This window comes from Pleurodeles waltl, chromosome 5 (assembly GCF_031143425.1).
Source record: "Pleurodeles waltl isolate 20211129_DDA chromosome 5, aPleWal1.hap1.20221129, whole genome shotgun sequence".
NCBI lineage: Eukaryota > Metazoa > Chordata > Amphibia > Caudata > Salamandridae > Pleurodeles > Pleurodeles waltl.
Genome location: NC_090444.1, coordinates 1,755,489,209 through 1,755,495,208, shown reverse-complemented (window position 1 = coordinate 1,755,495,208; position 6,000 = coordinate 1,755,489,209).

Here is a 6,000-nt window from a genome sequence, read left to right as displayed (position 1 = left end):
GTGGAAGGAAATTTGTGGCTACTCTCAGATTCCAGAACTTTCTGTCACCGAAATGTGAGGAAAATGTGTTTTTTAAGCCAAATTTTGAGGTTTGCAAAGGATTCTGGGTAACAGAACCTGGTCAGAGCCCGACAAGTCACCCCATCTTGGATTCCCCTAGATGTCTAGTTTTCAAAAAGGCCAAGGTTTGCTAGGTTTCCCTAGGTGCCAGCTGAGCTAAAGGCCAAAATCCACAGCTAGGCACCTTGCAAAAAACAGGTCTGTTTTCTTTGGGAAAATGTGATGTGTCCACGTGTTTTGGGGCACAACCTCTCGCGGGCGCTAGGCCTACCCACACAAGAGAGGTACCATTTTTATTGGGAGACGTGGGGGAACGCTGGGTGGAAGGAAATTTGTGGCTTCTCTCAGATTCCAGAACTTTCTGTCACCGAAATGTGAGGAAAAAGTGTTTTGGGGCCAAATTTTGAGGTTTGCAAAGGATTCTGGGTAACAGAACCTGGTGAGAGCCCCACAAGTCACCCCATCCTGGATTCCCCTAGGTGACTAGTTTTCAGAAATGCACAGGTTTGGTAGGCTTCCCTAGGTGCCGGCTGAGCTAGAGGCCAAAATCTACAGCTAGGCACTTTAAAAAAAAAAACGTCAGATTTCAATGTAAACATGTGATGTGTCCATGTTGCGTTTCCTGTTGCGAGCATTAGGCCTACCCATGCAAGTGAGGTACCATTTTTATCGGGAGACTTGGGGGAACACAGAATAGCAAAACAAGTGTTATTGTCCCTTGTCTTTCTCTACATTTTTTCCTTCCAAATGTAAGACAGTGTGTAAAAAAGACCTTTATTTGAGATATGACCTGTAATTCACATGCTAGTATGGGCACCCCGGAATTCAGAGATGTGCAAATAGCAACTGCTTCTCAACACCTTATCTTATGGCCATTTTGGAAATACAAAGGTTTTCTTGATACCTATTTTTCACTCTTTATATTTCAGCAAATGAATTACTGTATACCCGGTATAGAATGAAAACCCATTGCAAGGTGCATCTCATTTATTGGCTCTGGGTACCTAGGGATCTTGATGAACCTACAAGCCCTATATATCCTCGCAGCCGGAAGAGTCCAGCACACGTAACGGTATATTGCTTTAAAAAATCTGACATTGCAGGAAAAAGTTACAGAGTAAAACGTGGAGAAAAATTGCTGTTTTTTTAGCTCACTTTCAATATTTTTTTTATTTCAGCTGTTATTTTCTGTAGGAAAACCTTGTAGGATCTACACAAATGACCCCTTGCTGAATTCAGAATTTTGTCTACTTTTCAGAAATGTTTAGTTTTCCGGGATCCAGCATTGGTTTCACACCCATTCCTGTCACTAACTGGAAGGAGGCTGAAAGCACCAAAAATAGTAAAAATGGGGTATGTCCCAGTAAAATGCCAAAATTGTGTTTAAAAATGTGATTTTCTGATTCAAGCCTGCCCGTTCCTGAAAGGTGGGAAGATGGTGATTTTAGCACCAGAAACCCTTTGTTGATGTCATTTTCAGGGACAAAACCACAAGTCTTCTTCAGCAGCCCTTTTTTCCCATTTTAAAAAAAAAAAGCGAAATTTTCACTGTATTTTGGCTAATTTCTTGGTCTCCTCCAGGGGAAACCACAAACTCAGAATTGCTGTACATTAGTGTTTAAGTATGGTGGTTCTGTAGGAAAGAATCAACTCTTGAGTAGACTTCTGAAGATAGGATAGTTATCAGCAGATCTTATATTGCAGGGTAATGAATTCCATAGTTTGGCTGCTTGAACAGAGAAAGATGTACCACCTATGGTACTTTTTGGGGGTTTTGAGGCGAGGTGCCAATCTCAAGCGGAGGCTCCTTTGCTGAATATATTTGGTGATTTTGTTCCTGATGAAAAGTGGTCCTGCTCCATGTATTGCTTTCTGGGTGATACAAAGCAGCTTGAAGGTAGATCTTTTGCAACTGATAACCAATGTAGGTTGCCCGTGAATTCTTGAGTAATGGGATGAGTTCCCTTCCGTGCATTTAGGTTTGCGAAATTTGGTGAGCATTTTGAGAAAATTATTTATTTGCACATTTTGAATTCTGTCTGAAAAGTACCTTTTTTTAGGTTTTTTGATTGTTGATTCTGTTAAGTTTGCATATGTAAAATTTGTCTTGATTGCTGTTTGTTTTGAGCCAGTTTGTTGCAGCCTTCTAATTTGTTTTATCTTTTTTTTGTTTTAGTGGTATAAGGATATCAAAATCTTCCTTTAGCCACTCAAAGTTTTTGAATGAAATTTTCTACATCTATGTTGGATGTTAGTTGTGTTTCTAAGTATTCAAAACTGAGTTTGCTCCATGATCAATAGGTGGATGCATGTAAGGTTGTCTTGGTTGTGTTGATTTGTGCTGTTTTATGTTGGAGTGCTACCAAATAGTGACCTGAACATGTGACTGGAGAAATCCTTTGAGAAGTAACTAGTTCTGGATTTGCAGAAATGTCACCTAGGATGTGTCCTGCGATGTGGGTGGGTTTGGGTACGATCTGATGTAGGTTCAGTGTGACTAGGCCAGTGATGACAGTTTTTGTATGGGTATATTGGGTTTGTCAAACCAAATGTTTAGGTCACCAAGAATGCTTAGGTTGGAGTGTAGTGTTATATAGTTTGAAACTAGGTCTAGACAGGTGTCTGGGAATGTTGCACTGCTAGGTGGTGGCCTGTAAAGGATGCGGAAGTTACAGGAGGGATTGGTGTAGGGTTGCATCTAGTGATGAGGGTCTCATAACCCTGTATGGAAACATCATGAGTTTTGGTGAGATTTATTGTTTGCTTGGATATAACAGCTAATTAACCTCCTCTTTTGCATATATGATTTTGTGTGATAGTTTGAAAGCCTGGAGGAATGGCTTCATGCAATACTGGAACCATGTCATCTCCCAACTGTGATTCAGTTATGAAGAGTAAGTCAGGTTGTGTGTCAGTGAGTAGGTCGTAGATGTGGTGCTTGTTTTTAGAAAGTGATTGAGAATTTATTAGTAAACAGTTTAGAGATTGTGTTTTGGTGGTGTTGTGACTTTGTTTTCTAGAAGATTCAGCAGTATATTTTGAACTTGTGGTCATTAGTACTGGTTTAACTGTGGTGCTTTTCTACATCGTATTCCTCACCCAGCAGGCTTAGAAGGCATTTTGTTGGGTTGTGTGTGTCAGTGGTGGAGATGGTGGTTGAGAGTGAGGGTGACTGTGTTGTTTTTATAGCGTAACCTTGTTGGGTAACAGAAAAGGAGATGTGAATCTGCGAAGACGGGCTGTTGTTTATTTTGTTTGTGTCTGTTTAGGGCGCAAGGTGTATGGGCAAACAAGAGCTGTGTTTACCAATTTGTGGTAGGTTTTTTTGAAGACTGAAAACTTGGTAGTAAAGATGGTTTAGGATGTGTATTATTTGTGTAGTCTTGAGGGTGGAAGTGGGCGTATGTTTCTCATTTGTGACAAAGTATTATGAATGTGTGTGTGTATGAGAGAGTTTGATGTGTTTGTGTGTGTGTGTTATGTTTTATATGGCATAATAAAAGGAGATATTAATATAGTGGTTTTCTGAGAAGGATTTGCGTGTTAAGTTCTGCTGGTGAGGGGAATTTGAAAGGTAAAGGGGGTTGTGATGTGTTTTGCGAAAGAACGTATGTGTTGTGTGAGAGGGGATGGGCAATAGTTATGGGTGTTTGTGTTCGATTTAATCGCTGGAAGAGGTAACATGTGTGGTGGAGTGTAAGAATTGTTTGGTTGTGTGTTTTTCGGAAAAAGAGGAGGGTGTTGGTTGATGATATGATGGAAGGCGGAGTATTGTTTGGTGGTGACAGAAAGATCTGTTAGGAGCAAGTAGAGGATGGGGCAGGTGTTGTATATGAATAGGGAATGTGTGTCTGGATGGATTAAAGTTTTGTATAATGGGGCTTTCTGATGTGCTGGTGATGTGTGGATTTGTTAGTGGCATAGAACAGAGTGTTTTGTGTGAGAATGAGGGTGCCATTGTGTGGTATTTGGGATAGAAGGATGTATACGTGTGGTTTGTAATCTTGTTGATTTGTTTGTGGCAGGATTCTTTTTTTAAATAAATACATGAGTTGACTTTCGGAGTCCACTCATGACTCATCTCCCACATGACTCCACTTACTGTTTGATGCCATAACTTATACGATCTGAACTTTGTTTCCATTTCCCACTTTATAAGAGACAAAAACAAATCTTACAATACAAATTGCTGTAGGCTGAAAAGGAGATGCTTATCCTAGCACGAGTCCCTGTGCAAACAAATAAAACATGTGATGCCCAGTCGGTGTTGTACTCAAAGAAGCCATGGGAATGTTTAATTATTGAAAAGCCATAGGGGGTCATTCCAACCCTGGCGGGTGGACGACCACGGAAGCACCGCCAACAGGCTGGCGGTGCCTCCTTTGGTATTCCGCGGTCGCCCAGCCGGGTCCGGCGGTTTTCCGCCGGATTTCCCCCGGCTGGGAGAATCCTCCATGGTGGCGCTGCTTCCGACCCCCTTTCCGCCAGCCTGTTTCTGCTGGTTTTCACCGCCAGAAACAGGATGGCGGGAACGGGTGTCGTGGAGCCCCTGGACTGCCCATGCCACTGGCATGGCCCTAGCATGATTTTCACTGTCTGCATTGCAGACAGTGAAAATCGCGACGGATGCAACTGCACCCGTCGCACCCCTGCAACACTGCCGCCTCCATTTCGGAGCCGGCTTCAATGTTGCAGGGCCTTTCCCGCTGGGCTGGCGGGTGCTCCTTTGGCGGTCGCCCGCCGGCCCAGCGGGAAAGTCGAAATGGCCGCTGCGGTCTTCTGACTGTGGAGCGGTCTTTCGACGGGGGAAGTTTGGCGGGCGGCAACTGCCGCCCACCAAACTTGGAATGACCCTCATAGTGTTTTATTCAATGGTTGAAGTGGGTGGGATCTATTGAGAACGGCGTTTCCAAACCTTTTTAATTTTACACTAGCAGTTCCCAATCTTCTTCTTGCCTCGCCCATCAATTCACTGACCCCAGGCCCTCTGCGCTCATCATGCTCCCCCATACTTTTCTTTATGCACTTCATCCTCTGGTGATATTTCCGTTTTCTTCTCGTGCGATTTCCCCTTATCTCTTAATTCCTACACCGTTCCCTCGAGGGATTCGCTGCCACTATTCCCTCTCCTTTTTTATTTATCCTCCCTTCGTGTTCCTTTCTTTCTGTACAGGGAGTGTAGAATTATTAGGCAAGTTGTATTTTTGAGGATTAATTTTATTATTGAACAACAACCATGTTCTCAATGAACCCAAAAAACTCATTAATATCAAAGCTGAATATTTTTGGAAGTAGTTTTTAGTTTGTTTTTAGTTTTAGCTATGTTAGGGGGATATCTGTGTGTGCAGGTGACTATTACAGTGCATAATTATTAGGCAACTTAACAAAAAAAAATATATACCCATTTCAATTATTTATTATTACCAGTGAAACCAATATAACATCTCAACATTCACAAATATACATTTCTGACATTCAAAAACAAAAACAAATCAGTGACCAATATAGCCACCTTTCTTTGCAAGGTCACTCAAAAGCCTGCCATCCATGGATTCTGTCAGTGTTTTGATCTGTTCACCATCAACATTGCGTGCAGCAGCAACCACAGCCTCCCAGACACTGTTCAGAGAGGTGTACTGTTTTCCCTCCTTGTAAATCTCACATTTGATGATGGACCACAGGTTCTCAATGGGGTTCAGATCAGGTGAACAAGGAGGCCATGTCATTAGATTTCCTTCTTTTATACCCTTTCTTGCCAGCCACGCTGTGGAGTACTTGGACGCGTGTGATGGAGCATTGTCCTGCATGAAAATCATGTTTTTCTTGAAGGATGCAGACTTCTTCCTGTACCACTGCTTGAAGAAGGTGTCTTCCAGGAACTGGCAGTAGGACTGGGAGTTGAGCTTGACTCCAGCCTCAACCCGAAAAGGCCCCACAAGC